Source organism: Rhea pennata, chromosome 6 (assembly GCF_028389875.1).
Source record: "Rhea pennata isolate bPtePen1 chromosome 6, bPtePen1.pri, whole genome shotgun sequence".
NCBI lineage: Eukaryota > Metazoa > Chordata > Aves > Rheiformes > Rheidae > Rhea > Rhea pennata.
Window position 1 is genome coordinate 3,827,460 of NC_084668.1, and position 17,064 is coordinate 3,844,523.

Consider the following 17,064-nt stretch of genomic DNA (forward strand, 5'->3'; position numbering starts at 1 on the left):
AAACACTCACTTGTTGTTCGTACCCACTGACGCTGCTACATTAGTAATGCAAAACTGATCTGCAGAGCAGCCGAAACACGCGTGATGCCCTCAAAACATCCCAGCCGGACTGGTAGGAGCTGCCCCTCTGGCTACTCACAGCAGCTGGGGAGAATTTCATCTTTAAGCAAGCACAAAAAGGTCAGTATTTCCGTGTCGTAAATACAAATATAATCATAATTATATAACTTCATAATACTCTATGCTAATTTGCTCTTTTAATTCTTGTTCCACCGTTTTATACAGCTAACGCACCTGAAATCATCTGAAGGCCTGGGAAGGAAATGAACCAAACGGCAGTAACGTCGCTGGGCTGGGTTGTGAATTAGTTAAGGGGACGGCAGAACGCTGCTCCTTCGTAACGAAGGACAGAACCCGCACCAGTTTTATTACCGTCACGGTTTCAATTAGCAGTAAAGTACAAACTGAACCAGAGTGTTTTTTTTTTTTTTTGTTTGTTTTTTGTTTTTTTTTTTTATGTACACCTAGATTTCAGCACTTAAGAGTTTGTCTGCGTGTGAAAAAACATACCTCATTGCAATCTGTGACCCGGCAGTGCAGCCGGGACCGAAGGGCCCGCTCGGGGAAGGGGGGACCGCGCGCTCGCAGACGTGGTGTGGAAGTGAAGTCAGACGCTCCGGAGTGCAGCGATCGCATCGTCTGATACGTTTGTTCAGTTGCCTGGAGGAAAATCGCTCCTGACCAGACAAGGAAATTAAATGAGAATGTTCTTCATATCGGTTAAAATACAAATTGCCCTGTGATCATTCTGAGTTTGTAGAAGATAACTTTTGTTTCATGTGGCATCCCTGTTCTTGGCATCTCTCGCCGTGGCATGCAGTCTTGGACTCAGGCCAGATTAAACAGCCAAGTAGCTCTGCCTTTTGATCCGAAGGCACAGGAGAGTAGAAAAATAATTCTCCAATGTCAAAATCTATTTTCTTACTTTTTGCAGTAGTTAACATTTTGTGATATATACACAAACCCATAATCATATAATGAAACACAGTTTGTTTTATGAGGCTACAAGGACATATGTGGGAAAGAAAAACGATGCATTTTAAAAATTTGCAGCAATGAAGATTATTCATATTTCTTGTGATGTTTAAGTTAATATTTTGAAATCTTGCTACAGCTGTGCCATGTAAAATGAATGAAAATGATATTACTAAAGTAACACATCACTATAGCTCATAAATGTTAACCGACTCCTGAGATTTCTGATCTTTGTCATATCTAATTTTTACGATAGGAAGACTGAGAGCTGTGAGTTCATCCTCAATTTTAGGGAAGTATTTTGAAACAGTTGTTGCATTGGGGTGTAATCAAGAGTGAGGCCTGCAGAGATTTAGGGACTCAGCCATTCCACAAGTGGAAATAATATCAGAGCTGGGATTAGATTTAATACATAATATATATTATATATGAATTAAAAAATATATATATGTATGTATGTATATGTTCATGTATATATAATGCAGGGATTATTAACTTTTTGTTTCCTGGTTAGACCCAGTGTGTTACTCTTGTTGTTCTTGTGTATTTTAAACCGCTTTGACATTTTAGACAGTTTTTGTTCTGCAGATGAAGGATTGTTTGGTTTAACAGGAGATGTGCTTCTAAAAATGTATTTATAGGATTGTTTTTGAAAGTTTTAATTCGGTAAAAGGATAATCTCATGCGCTGTACTACAACCTCTCTGTCACTCCACTTGCAGGAAAACTGCTTTTCTTTCCCCACAAATTATCTTTCAAGCTATGAGCTAGTGTGAAAATTGGCAGTATAACTTCCTCTTCAATGACTACAAAAACAATTACTGTGGCTTCCAGAGATCAAGGAAGAATGTCATGCAACTGGGCTTGTACTTAGAATTATTAGTAAAGCCCTTTAAGTAGAGAATAAGAACTAATTCCCTAAACTGTATCAAATAATTTGTTATATAAAGTTAGACTTTAGAGAACCAAATGCACAATAAAGTAATATTATTTCAGAAATTAATAATGAAAGTTCTACTCAAAATACAAAAAGTTACTCATTTGATGATTTTGACACACTTCTATTCAGAGGGCATTGTGTAAAATTGTTTCCAAAGATATAGGCTCACTATTTGGTTTCAGAGGAGCATAACTTGCCCAATTGTAATTATTCTTCAGAAGGAAAACCTGCATTCTCATGACAAATCAGAATCAACCTCTTAACAGAAAAGTTGAAACAGCAGCAAATATGTATCTTTCTTTTCATTAAAAATTCTGTAACTACTTTATGGCTTTCAGGGATTATAGGAAGTGTAGATGCTAAACAAATTAAAGATGCAACGACCTCTTAGAGCAATTGCTTCCAGCACTGTTGACCACTCTGTCAAGGGCAGTCCTTGAGGCGCACGCCTGAGGTCGATGAAGTGGCCCTACATCAATCCCGTAAAAGACATGACACAATTTAATCATTTTTAAAATTTAGATAATTGACAAAGCTTAATGATCTTCCAACAAACTTTATTATTTTCCAGCCGGTGTCAGCCCTGAGCAAATGTATGTTTGATCCTGTTACTCAAGGAGAAAGTTAAAGCTTTTGATGAAGGCACAGACTGACTCCCACAGTATCTTCTGAACTCTTTCACGCGTCTCTTTTAGTTTTCTGTTCTTTCTTTGGAGCATCAGATATTGCTTAGATGCAAGAAGGTTGCCACCCAGATGGACCAGCTATACGCTTAGCAACTATTCCTATTTTGTTTCCTAGACTAAAATGAACCATTGCCCACAAGGGATACTTGAACCTTCTGGAAGTATGAGCTTCCCGTAACTGGAAATCCTGACTGCAGCAATAAAAGCCAACTGAATTCTCAGTGAAACACAGAATGTAGAGCAGTGCTCTACATTCATAATAAAATAATATAGGCGTTTTAGAATGCCTGCTGTGTTATGGCATGGATAAAAAAGGAGAAATTTAAGGAAGGTTTAAAATAAGTGGGAGGTTCTCTTTCTTGCTCTGAAGGTCATCAATATATACTGAGACATTTAAAGACCAGTATTTAAATTATTAAGACTGCCTGTTTAATGAAAAAGTAAGCAGCTCAATTTAATAATTCATGGCAAAAATTCAACATTAAGAACACAAAAAATATTTTTAGTATGTGTCTCAGGAATAGTTATACACAGAAATCCACAATATCGAACTATGCTATGTTACACATAGCATGCTCTTTTCTGTTAGGTCTGCTAAAGGGAATAAATATTTTTTCCTGATGAGAAAATCAAAGTTGTATGCCATTTCAGTGAAGTCAAGTTGACACCTGCAGAGAAGCAAGTCATGACATTTTAGCTGACTGCTTTTTCCCTGATCCCCCTAGTTCTGGTTTCTTTCTTCATTTTATTTACCCTGACACACAAAAGAAAACTAGATGAGAATATTTAGATGAGGATTTGGCATTCTTTCACATAATTCTTTTTTTCCCCTCCCCTTTCTCTCTCTCTTTCTCTGTTAAATTAGTAGTTCATGCATGCTAGGTTGTGGCAGTGCTGCAGAGGAGAAAAACACTTGAGCACATGTATATTAACTACAGTGTCCTTCCTTTCTCTTCAGGCCTCCACCATCTGATTTCTCAAAGTTCCATTTATCAAGCTAATAAGCTTCAGGTTTCATTATAAGAGATGTCATCCTGGATGGTCTGGACTGACTGAGTTGGTAAGATTCTTAAAAATATGAAGTTAGGATCAATAATATTTATAGCTCCATTTATAAAGCAGAAGTCAAAGGCATATTAATGTTGAATTTATTAAGGGAACTTACTCTGCGGGTTTTGTTTACTAACTTCTAAGTTATGTCTACTTTTTAATGTCTTATTCTCTAACAGAAAAGTTGCAGGTTTTGTTCATACATGTAAAAAATACATAAGGAAGCTCACAAATTATACCCATCGTGATCTAATATTGGAGTTTGCGGTGCCCATCAACCAGGCTTTTCCTAGCTGTATCTTATTTTTGTTAACTGTGGAAACCATTAAAGAATACGATAAAGTTATTGTAATGGAATTGAAATACATTTTATTACATCAATATAAGTTCCATTTACTGTGCAATATGACAGCGCTTAATAATTTTATATTGCAAGCATAATTATGATATCAAATTAGTAATTTTCGCAAAGTACTTGCATTAGACACTCATACAATATGATGCAATATATTTCAATTCTCTGCAGTGCTTGAAAGTACACATTCCTTTTAATGGGAAAAAACAGAGATGCAGTAAACGGCAGCACCTCGTAACTCCACTGAACACTTTCACAGGGACGCTTACCTTACAACGCTGGATTGTTTTACAGCTGGGTTCTGCTACCCCACTGATACTGTTAGAAAGTGACTGAACTGAAAAATGATGGAAAATCTTCCTCTTTAGTGATAGTGTCAAAAGGGCCAAAACTACTGTCTTGCTATTCTGACCAGTGGCACCAGTAAGGCAGCGGAGTGGGCTGTGGGGAGGAGTGCAGACTCCTGTTCAAAGAGCCTGAAAAGGGGGAGGTGGGAAAGGAGAGGAGTTATGTGGAGCGGAGTGCAATTCCTCCTAAGGTAGAGCACAGCGGACTTGACACTGCTGAGCTGCATCCGTTTTAAGGCAAGAACTGAAAAATTGTGTATCCGGGCGAATTAGCATATGGAATCCTGTGGGTTTCTCCCCCCCCCCCCCCCCCCCCGCCCCTTCTCCCTTTTCTGCATTTTTGCTTCTGTTTTATTTTCTGTTCAGGTACTGACAACCCTTGCAGTGTAATTTTGTTCAAGAGTTGGCTTTTATCTTCTAAAATAAATGACAAAATGCTATGAAGATTCACTAGCATTTTAATAAACCTTTAAGAGTCTGCCTTAAATACCGGTTTTCTATACTAGAAAGCTCATCAATATCTAGACAGCCACACAAACAGCTAGGAGGCCAGTCCATTAATGAAACGTTAATGACTGAATTAGACCTGTAATAACAGAAGTAGAACGTACTGCTGTGAGTCCATTAACATCCGCAGACCCTGCTGGGGAACAAGTAAACACAACACACGACGGGAAAACTCGTGCTAATCAACGGCTTCCGCGCTGCGAGGGTGCTCAGGAGCGAGAGCTGCCGGTCCGGGCCGCTGCGGCGCGAGCGCGGTTTGCTCGCAGAGGTTATCCGGGCCGCCGGGCTCGGGGCACCGTGCACGACGCGAGGGTAACGCAGACGCAGCGGCCTTCGCGGGAGACCCGCGGCCGCCTGCTCGCGCCCCACGGACGTCGCTCGTGGTGCGGGAATAAGCAGCGGGACGGGGCGCAGCGGCGCTCCCCTGGCGGGCGGCTGGCCCGCGCGGGACGAGCTTTACGGTGCCTCATCGCAGAAGCCACCGCCGCCGGCGCTAATTACGTCAAACTTTTATGCTGTGCCTCAAAAAGCACCTTGTGCTGTGCAGAAGGCGTTAGCGCTGGCAAAGGCAACGCGGGCAGCAGCGTCGCCACCGGGGCCTTTGAACCCGCGGAGGGAGCGCTCGTGGCTGCGGAAAATGGGCTCGGGGTATAAGAACTAACAGCTGGCTTTCTTGCAAGGGGAGCTTCCTCTTCCCCAAAACAAAACTCACCTTCTTCTCCGTTGCCTTCTCTTTCAGTCTTGAAAACCTCAGCAGTTTCCTGCAAGGTAAAACCCCAAACCATTTGCCACATCTCCCCGCCGCGCAGAAGCTGCCTGCCAGGCTGAATTGGGGCAGCTTTTATAAGGCAGTTGTCAATAAAAATTGCATACATCTTTGATCCACTGGAAAGCAAAATATGTGTCCACAGTATGTGTCGTGCAAAATACAAACGAATAACCCTCCAAACTACTGCTATTACGGTGCTCAGTCTTTTATTGAACTCAGTTTGGTTCCCTCCTTTTAATGTATTCAGATCTGCAGTGTCAGTGCCAGCTTGCCACGTAACTCAGCAGAAAGCCAAGGCGGGAAAAAGACGGAGCTGCTTTCCTCTGAAGGTTGTTGCTTATTGCCTTCTCTGCCGCCGCTCTCCTAGCACCCGCTGTTATTTCAGCCTTTCCTCCACTGCTCCTGCTCCCTCTGGGAGACCTTTCGGTGCCAGGTGAGACGTCCTCGCTGAGGGGTAACGTGTTCAAGTTTGCTCTGCGTCCGCCTGACGCCGGATCCCGGGGTTGTCGCTGACGTCCTGCGTGCCCTTGAGCACGTCAGCTGCACGCTGCGTTTTGGGTCTCTATCTGCAGACTGGGGATAATAGCCCACCCCTACCTTATAGAGGTGCCCGAGGGCAAAAACAGCAAATAAAACAATGCTGCGGGATGCACAATACCTAAAATAATAATAAAAAAAGAAAGCATTATTACTTTCTTTCAAGTATCATCCTAATTTAAATTTCGGGCAACTATCTAACTGTCTGAGTCCATAGTGGGCTTTTGATTTTATAGCAATGTATTTTTTTTTCCTAGAATGCTATAACACTGAAGGACTGTATAGTGGAAGCTAATTTAATTAGAAAGAACACAGCAAGCTGATTATGTGTATTGAAGAAATAAATACAATATCTAAATACCAAAAGATAGTATTAACTGTAAATCCTATGAATGACTCACCCCTCTTCCCTCTGCACAAAAATTTCTCGTATTTGCTGAACTGAAATGTGTACTGCTAGGCTTTATAACCAAAAGCACATGTGATCCTTGTTAAATAATAGCAACATTTTTTCTTTTCAGAAAAAGCAACTTTTTTGATAAAACAAGTTGAGCAAGTCACACTGTCTATAATTTGCTTGTCAGCAGAGCACTGTTTTTGTTTCCTTTTGACATTTTTACTTGCATCCCAAAGCCTTAGTCAGCTTTCTTACTGCATTTTCCCTGGCTATCAAAATTTCAGGGAGTAAGTTCTGTGCAGTATTCGTAACTGTGAACATGATACCAAATCTAAAATTCAGAACATGCAATGAAATGGTCCATAAAGATGAGGTCAAAGAGAAGTAGTAACATCTGACAAAAGAAAGCATCTGTTGGATTAGAGCTGATGGAGACTAATCCCCTCTCCATAATATTTCCTGAACCTTTGAGTACGCTATTGCCATTTTGTGTACCTCAAGAATGAAAAAGAAACACTTAGTGGACAGATTTTCTCTTTGATGGCTGTAAGGTGAAGAAGAAAATAATAACTGGAGATCAGTTTTAGTAGCACACTCAGGGTGAAGTATGTTGATGCAAATTGTTCAAATTATTTATTTAACTAGGGCAGCAGTTCCTGCCTTGCTGAAAGGCCAGTGATTTCTTTTTGTATTGTGCAACTCTAAGACAATATGTAACAAATTATTTTTGCCTTGCCATTTTTCTTCTTTTTATTGGAAAGTTAGTACAGATGCGAATGAGGACATAGTGGTAGGACCTTGGCTGATGCTAGGACCCCTCCCCCTTTTTTTATAGCATGGATAGGCTGATCTTGCAATAGGCTGATTTTAACTGATTCTTCTTTGAAAAAATGAAGTTTTCTTCATTTCAAGAAAAGTGAAGGTTGTCAAAGGTCTTTCCTGAAACTCTGTGGTATGTACACTTCAAGCTTCCTTGAAGAGGTGATGTGTTGGAAGCTAAACCTTCATGAGGAGCTACTTTTCCAAAGCTCTTGGAATAAAAACTTTAAAAAGCTACTACTATCACAGTTTTAACTTTGTGGGCGGACAGAAGTGAGCTTAGCAGTGTTGTTGAGAGCTCGGGCTTGACCTTGATGCAACGGGGCAAAACCAAGCATTTTGGGTTGGGTCAGCTGTTATTGTTCTTTATTATTATTATTATTATTATTATTATTATTACAATTACTGCAGCTGTAATCTGGCGAGCTGTCCACCCAGGGTGGTTTTTCCAGTTGCTCCTTTCCTGAGAAGTTCCCGTCCAACTTGGAGAGGGCTTTACCAGCAGCGCAGTGCTGTGTACTGCTCTGTAGGACTTTGCTGCCATTTCAGAGGAACTGTAGGAAGCAAGGGGACAGCGTGTTTATCAAAGACTACTTTTCAAGAGGAAACGTGAGGGCAAGCTGCCGCTCTGTGGTGGTGTAGAGGAGTGTGGTGCTCTGGTAGGACTTGCGAGTCCACATCGTGGTTTCGGGCCACATCCTGCCCTCCCAATCGCTCCCCTCGCCCTGCGCTGGCAGCCCGGCTCCTTTCCTCCTCCTCCCAATTACAAGAATGGGCACAGGAACAGGGAAGAAGCTTTTCGTCGCCCACCTGAAATCACTGCCACTGCACCACAGGCCTTGAGGGAGAATAGTTATTTTTATTCTAGTTTTACAGACTTCAAAGACTAGAAAGATTTCAGCAGATACACTTGTTTGTCTGGGTTTGCTGCCCAGTGTCATACAGGGAGGTTTGCTGGTATTAGCTGTCCCTTTAAATTCTTTTCCCTTTGAGTCATTCCATCCCATACATAATTTGAACAGGTTTTTGTATAATTATTTTCTTAATAATTACAGTTATACAATTGTTATAGCTGCCAGTTTTGTTTTTCTTTCCTGCCAGCAAACAGCAGAAATGTATTACACATTTGTGTAACTTATGATCTTTGATTCATGTTTAAAATGCATGGAATATTTTTCATTTTCTGTTTGAAGCAATACCTCATCTGGGATCATATCTCACAGTGTAAGTTTACACTGTGTAAATGGATGCCCTGTACTGCAACTGGGTATAATCTACGATGAAAAAGCAAGGAGGGTGAAAGAATCTAAATTTATAAGACTTAGTGAGCTGGTGGGTGCATATTGATGGTTGCACGTAGAGGCATGCTGGATCTGGACAAGGTTTTGTGTATGGTCCTTTTTTTTTCCTTTTAAACAAATTTGATCTGACCATCATTAGAGCCCTTTGTTGTTGTCCTTTGGTTGGGATTGGGTCACGGGCTTGCGTCGCCTACTGGCAGGGGAGCACACTGGGGTCTGTAAGCCCAAGTGTTCCTGCTGGATACCCAGACCGAGAATCTCCATTCTCCACTCAAGAGAAGAAAAAAGGTCTTTGGATTTGGGTGGGTTTTTTACTCTTTTTTTTTTTCAAAGAGCAGGACAAACCGCAGCTTAGGAAAGTTTTGGTACCAAAGCCAAACTAGTGCTCAGTTTGGGGAGCAGGCAACATAGCACAGCACCTGCCACAGAGAAATTGGGGTAATCATTCCAAAGGAATCAGTGATACTGTTTAAAATCTGAATTATTTCTTTCTACTCACAAGTGTAATTGTGAATATTATTGTCTTGCAAACTGGGATGGTCCTGTTTTTATGGTAGGTATAAATTCTGTAATAGTATGTAAGATTCTCAAGGAACATACAGCCTTTTGCAAATAATTTGTGTTATGGTAATTTCGTTATGTGTTCTCATAAAATACGTCCACAAAGAAACTATGCCTACAGTTTGAAAAGTAATACAGCACTATATTCTATAACACTTCTTAAGTCAGAAGAGGCATAAACTTAGAGATAAACCATTTCTACCTCAGGAATCCTGCTGAATTTTCCATTGAGCAATACTAAATACCAGCAAAAATCACCCCAAAAGAAGACAAACCCCGGAGTATGTGGGCACGAACATGTCCATCACTTTCTGGGAGAGAGACTGTGATCAAACATTGCATAACGGCGCAAGCAGTTTATGACTGCAGCTGCAACAGGGTGCTGGAAGCGAGTCAACAGAGACCTTCTGCCTGTGTAGCTTAAGTTAGGTGCACGGGAGCTTGGACATCTAGCTCTCAAACGCCTTGCAGTATCTCCACTTGAGCAAGCATGGCTAGCATGCAGATGCATTTGATTCCTAATGATCTTTATAATCAAGCAGCACCAGGATTTATTGCGAGTAATTGTTGGCTGGGATTCAAAGAGGTGGTAGCTGTTGCAGCATTATCCCACAACGCATTTCACATGTGCAAAGTCCATTAGCTGCAGCTACGTTCCCCGGGATGGGTGGAAACATTCACAGGCATGAACCACGTTTGGAGACGGGGAGGATGGGCCCCTGCCTGGGAGGGACTGGAGCGCAGCGGTGAGTCTTCCTCTGTGCCCTTAACCAATTACTCATTTTCTTTGTGCCTTAATACACCATCATTGGAGTGGTGTGGAAATGCTGGAGATCCTAAGGTGCTCAGGCTGTGGTGGCAGTAGCTTTTACAAGTGCTAGTGATGAAAGTGTTAATGCATTATTATTATTGATCCTTAGTCATTCATAGGTTTTTGTATTGCTCGTATTGTTGTCCAACACTTAACCAGTGATAGGATGTCAGCCTAGTACAGGAAATTTGTATGTACTAGCAGAACGGTTGCCTCTACTATACCGTGAAATACTAACAAGTACAATATGCCAGAAAACCAGTAGTACGCATCCTTAGAAAACACATCGATATATATGTTATGACTAGGAATACAATGAATTTTGAGCAGTATTAATCTTTACTCACACACTAAACAATGAGAAATATTGAGTTGTTTTTCTTACGGATTAGGAAAATTCTTTTGGAAAGAGACAAACATTTGTCCCTGCTGGAAGCTCCTTCAGCTGTAATGCATCATTTTGCCTGACCAGCCCTAGAAACCTTGGAAAGACAAAATATGTACAAGCTGGTTGTTAAGCATATGTGATATGTTTTGCCTTGTCACCTGGCAACGAAAAGGTTTGTCTAAACAAATTTCATACATTGCCAAAATTCCAACTTTTTGAAACACGTAAGCTGCTTTTATATTTATTTATTTATTTATTTCCTTTGTCAAATACAATCCAAGGTACGTCTGCCTCAGAACAGCAAATGTTATAATTTATACCAGTGGAAGAAATAACTTATTTAATTCACTTCCTGTTCCGTACTGCATGGAACTGCATAGGGACCATATAAAAATTATAGCAAATATACTGTCCTCAGGACTAACTCATAGTCTGTCCTACATATGTTTGAAATTTAAAAAAAAAAAAAAAAAAAAAAGAGGAAGAAAACCTTGATTGACCTAAAACATTCAGCTAATGAGGATAAATTAAAAGAAATATGCTCTACTAGTGATAAACTCCGTTAATAATAAATCACTCTCAGGGTCTATGCATTGTTTAGGAATAATATATTGCTGTCTTTTGAAAGAAGAATGAAAATTATTTTTCTTTTCAAGATGCCCAATATTTAGAATAGAGGTGCTAAAATTATTGGCTGCCCAATCTCTAAGTGTTAAAGTCAAAGAAGGGAAAATGGGTATGAAATTCGTGGAGCAGAAATGAGGGGGTTCAGGCAGACTTCTTCAAACCCCCCCGGTCGGCCCGTGACGTTTTCCACCCGTCCGCCCCATCCGACGACCGACGTGCCGGACCTCGTGGTGCGGCGGTGGCGGCCGCCGGGAGCTGCCCGCTTCGCATCGTCCTTGCGAGCAGAACGAGTGACAGCCCGAAGATAAAGACGGATGGTTTCGGTGTGATTCGTGCACAGTTTTACTGCTTCCATCTTACTGAGAGTGATGTCGGGAGAAACGGCGAGGTGTCGCTGGACGGGCGCGCCGTAAAAAGGACCCGAGCGTAGAGTGCCCCGTGCTGGGAGGATGGGGAAAGGGGAAGTATTTAGATTTTTTTTAATTACGTTAGTGATGAAATAAAAATTGCTCTTGTTTCCTGTGCCGTGAAGAGAGCAAAAAGGACTTTCAACTGATAAAACAATAGTAGCCTTCTTGCTGAATGATGCAGCACTTTGTAATAATGCGGTACATTTTGAAAAGATCTGTATTTTTTCAAAGACAAACATCAAATAGAAGGAAAAAGGTTATGTCACCTTCACCCTCACAGTACTGTCATTTATATGCTATCAGCTCATTAAATTCACATTAAGATACTCCATGGGACTTTAGGAGCTATTAGTGCACCTAAAATGGCATAACAAAATCTCAGTTCACTTTAAGAGAGATGGCATTGCGACATTTTGTATTTCATCACTGAATTATTATAGTCTCAGATGCATTCTGCTGTGATGGTAATGGAAGGAGGAATACTAGAGAGGAAAGCTGTCCATTTGTTTATCCCCAGGGAGAGAAAAAAGAAAGTTTGATAAAAAACTGGAGTGAAAGTAAAGCATTAACAATTTAACCCCTGTAGCAATGCTAAAGAACACACAGGATTTTTATATTCTGCTCTTCAGGATGTTTAAAAAAAGAAAGAAAGAAGATTTTGTGTATTGGGAGCTGCTTCAGGCGATGGAAGGTGCAGCAAATGTACTGAATGAATGCAGACATCTTAGTCTTTTATAGGTGAAGACTCTCATGACAGGCATAAAATACCTTCCTTCATATAAAGTCTCATGAAAAAAAATTAGTTACTGTAATCATATTTGATTTTATGTGTTTTTTTTTCTAGTTTTCATCAACATAAACAACTAGGTGTGTTGCCACAGGTAAATTTTTGTAATGCTGTTAGAAATGCAGTGGGAGCTGATCGCTCGGGTGCTGTGCTCAGGAAAGAGTAAGGGCAGCAGAAGCGGTACTGACCTAACCTGCCATAAATCGATATACGTACACATGAATGCTAAATAAATGCTCTACTGCTTAATAAATGGGTGATTTAAACTAATAAACCATAGTTATTTGCTTTTTGGCTCTGGAAAAAAGCTTGGTCTGAGGATGTATATTTTACACAGCATGTGTAGGTGTAATTACGTATATATTATACACCTATAAATGGGACAATGCAAAATTTAAATTCAAATTTTAATCTGAGGCAAAGGTAACCTAATTTTCTTGTGAATGCGTATGAGTGATAAGCAAGCTGAAGTGAGTTGAAGCAGGTTCAGTTACTTTGTATATTACAGAAAACTGGAAAATACAGTAACTCCTTAGAACTGATCCTTTCCTCTCCAATCAACACACAAAAAAGCCACGAATCAAGGGCTTAGCCTCACTTAATTAAAGCCATAAGAATAAAAAGATTTTTTTTTTTGCGAGTTTATAAGGTTTAGAGACCTGGAACAAGCGCATGCATGGTGAAATTCGTTCCTGTGCCGAAAGGCAGCGCAAGCGCGGCTTCGGCTTTCGGAGCGGGTCTTAGCCGCAGCTACCGCGCGCGGCCGTCGGCGGAACGGCAGTGAATTTCTTCAGCGGGCAGGGAGCACCCAGGCAGAGTCGCTGCAAAAGCAAGCCCGGGGTCTGAAGGCGGGGAGGGGGGGAGCAGAGGGATGCTGTGAAAGCCAGTGAGCGCTCTGCGGGAGCGGGAGCCCCTCGTTCTGCGCGTCTGACGCGGCGCCTGGGCGGCTTCGACAGGAAGGACAACCCTACTTTTGCCTGCTTGCGTACTGCTTTCCAAAGGAGAGCAGCTGCTACGTGAATCACCAGGCTTGCTCGCACACGTATTACCAGTGCCGTAGTGCCACTTTTGCATTTACTTTCCGTATTTTGGACGTGTGCGTGCTGTATAGTTAGGACACTTACGAACCCGTTTCAGGCTTTTACCAGACTGGACCTGCAGCGCCAGCCAGGACGATTAAAGCAGCTCGAGCCTGCGGGTGACACGATCCACGCCGCGCGGGCGCCTAGGCCGACGGCGTGGCTGCGCCAAGGCTCGGGAGCTGCAGGCGCCGAGTCCTGCTCACGTCTGCGCCCGCAGTGTCACGGATTTAGGGGAATTCACCGGGGGGGAGCCGCAAAGATTTGACGGCCTGTGTGGCGGTACAATTCCATAACCCATTACAACCTTTAACTACGTTTCTAAAATAACAGCGCCTCTTGCCCCGTCGTGGCAGCATAGTTGCAGTAGGAGTCAGTCGTGCTGGACGGAGCGACGCCCATCCTGCTTAGGTGGAAGACTGCTCCTCGTCCATGCAGCTTTAGCTGCGCGGTAGGTTTCTGCGCTGGCAGCGCGTACCTTGGCGGCGTGCATCCCAACGCCACGGAGCTCCGGCACCGCAGAGCCGGAGCAAAAGAGCCCCCAGGCCCTCGGGAAGAAACGTGGGGGCGGGCAGCCTCGGGGAAGCGCCTGCCGGGTTCGCTCTCCGTCGGCAGCCCAGCGCGGCGGCGGCGGTCCGGCCGCGCGGAGCCCCCGTCGGCAGTCGAGCCCCTCGCGAGCGAGCGAGCGTCGCGGGCAGGTCGAGCCTCCGCTCGGGCAGGCCGCTTTCCACCCGAAGCGCCGGCGTGGCGGGGGCTACTTCGTTTCTGCCCTGTTACCCTTCAGAAAGCGAGTATGTGAGCCAGTTTATGTGCTGTGTATTACAGTATGCATCTGCAAGATAGAAATAAAATAAGTGTTGACATCATTACCGTCCACCAGAGAGGCTGATTTTACATTGAAAACACAGTACAACCTTGTACTAAGTTTGCCAAAAGATCCAGTAACCCTGATATTTAATAGCATTCAGGGGTATCTAATTTATAGTCTTTTCATCAGCTCCAAATAATTCATGTTATTTGTTTACTGTAAGTCTATTATTAAGCGGCTTTTATTTCACGGTATCTCTGCTGGCCACCCAGGCCCTGTAACTGTCTTGCGCTGTGTCTCGCTGATGCTGATCCTTAATGTTTGTTTTATAAGGTGAAGCAGATTCTATCCTCCATCCTCGTGCAGGCCCCTAAAGCAGAAATCTCCTTAAGCTAGTAAAGAGCTTAATTTTGCACTTTAGTTTCTCATCGCACCTCATGACATAGAGTAGATAATCGTTGTTGCCACTAATGGCTTGTCTACAACGCTAATCCTTTCCCAGGTATTAACTAAAATGACTTGGAGTAAATATTGCTTTGGTTATAGACCCGGGCATGGCTCAGTATCTCAGTATTACGCAGTACATTGAGAAAATAGCGGCGGGACGCTGGCGCCGTAAATTGTCCTTACGGCTGTGCCGGGCCCTCCTGCCCCCGAGCGCGTCGGGCACGATCCCCCTCGCCACCGTCTTTCCTCGCAAAAGTCTGAGCGGGGCTGAGAGCGGAATAAATTGAGAGCTGAATACATTTGCACTCTTTTAAAGGAACTGCCAGGCTACAATATTGGCATACGGTAATATTATTCCAAGTACCCACGGTGCTGGTTTTGGCACCAATGCTCTGCTGCAGCGGGTAGGAGGGATCCTGACCTGCCTTCCTCTTGTGGCTGCGCACAGGGTGCTTGAGCAATAAGAACTTTTTTTTTTTTTTTTTTAACATTATTTCAGTCAATTAAGGAGTATATTTTGAAATAATGAGGTGAAGCCCACAGCTACAAAGTGTAGTACATGACTGACCAAAAGAAAAGAGACAATCTATTGGAATGGATTTGTTTTAGTAGCCCGAAAGATGAACAGTTGTTCTAGTATTTAATTAAATATGTAAGTAGTACAATACTGCAAAGTATAGCGTAAAATTAAAAATGAAAACCCTATCTAATAGTGTAACTCAAATATGCTAGTTACATTACAGAGGAAAAAAAAAGATCTTTGTTCTTCTGGGGGAAAAATAAACATATGGGGTCACAAAGTGTTTCTAACTTATCTGGACATGGCTAGAGGGAAGCCCTGTGTCGGCAAATCCTTCCATGGACTCCAGGCTTCAGTCCAAAACAGTAATTGTAAGTGATCAGTCCAAGCTCTGCCTCATCCTTGCCCCTTGTCTGAGCGAGAAATCCCAGAGATCCTCTGCCTGGAGAATCGGCCCTCAAGGCGGCTCTCGCCGCATCTCTCCCAGCCGAGAGGCAGTCCTTCTCCGTCGCTCCTACCACGCTCGGCCGGTGGGCCCCCGCCTGCTTCTTGCTGCTCCCCTCTTGGGCGAGGAGGGATAACCAGGCATCAGCGGTGAGACGTGCAGCCTGTTAGAGCCTCATCCCTCCCTGCATCCGCCGCTGCTGGGGCACAGGAAAGAAAAAGGTTCTCTAATGTATTTCCCAACGTTTCTGTATTAGCCGAACATAGCGTCTAAGATGGGGCATTAATATCTATAACCACATTTTGATTGCTAGCATAAGGCATTTAACATAATGGAAGTAACTCTGTTGCTAGAGGTTCAGAGATGTGATTGAGTTACTGTGGCTTGACAAATTAACAGACATCAGCCGAGCCCCAGAAACCAATTTGGTGCACCCTCATTGCCTGTGGCAACTGAAAGGTAAAATATATTACCTTCAACTTGGAAGAAGTCTTGTCTAACATTTTTACTCTGCTTTGAGATGGTCCAGGAACGTACAAATCGGGCACAGCACTTCAGCAGATACCTAGTAATTTCTCAAGCTGGGGTAATTCTTGTGTCTCAGCACTGCGTGTCTAAGCCCTAGCCTGTAAATTAGCCACGCTGTGCACTAAGCTCCTGTGCCTCGACTGCTCTCAGGTCCTAAACAGCTAATGTCAAGCTAGCACGGACAAGAGTACCCTGTGCTCTGCAGGGACTGATGTACTGAGGAGAAGACGACCAGGGAAGGCTGATGCGAGGAAATCGGCGCACGTAAACCGGAGAGACTAATACCAACGGGGATGCCGCAGGCTGTTAATGCCAGCTGTGCAGTGCAGGATCTCCTAGAAATTTCTCAGCTCTTAGGCAGCTTCATAGAATCATAGAATCAGTAAGGTTGGAAGGGACCTCTGGAGATCATCTAGTCCAACCCCCCTGCTCAGCAGGGTCACCTGGAGCATGTTAGACAGGGTTGCCTCCAGGCAGGCCTTGAAGATCTCCAAAGAAGGAGACTCCACAGCCTCTCTGGACAACCTGTTCCAGGGCTCCGTCACTCTCACAGGGAAGAAATTCCCCCTCATGTTCAGGAGGAACGTCCTGTGCTTCCATTTCTGCCCATTGCCTCTTGTCCTGTCACACGGGGCAACTGAGAAGAGTTTTTCCCTGTCCCCCTGACACCCTCCCTTCAGGTACTTGTACACATTGATCAGATCCCCCCTCAATCTTCTCTTCCCCAGGCTGAAGAGGCCCAGCTCTCGCAGTTGTTTCTCACAGGGCAGGTGCTCCAGCCCTCTGATCATCCTCATAGCCCTACACTGGACTCTCTCCAGTAGCTCCATGTCTCCTTGTCCTGGGGAGCCCAGAACTGGACACAGTACTCGAGGCCTCACCAGGGCTGAGTAGAGGGGTAGGATCACCTC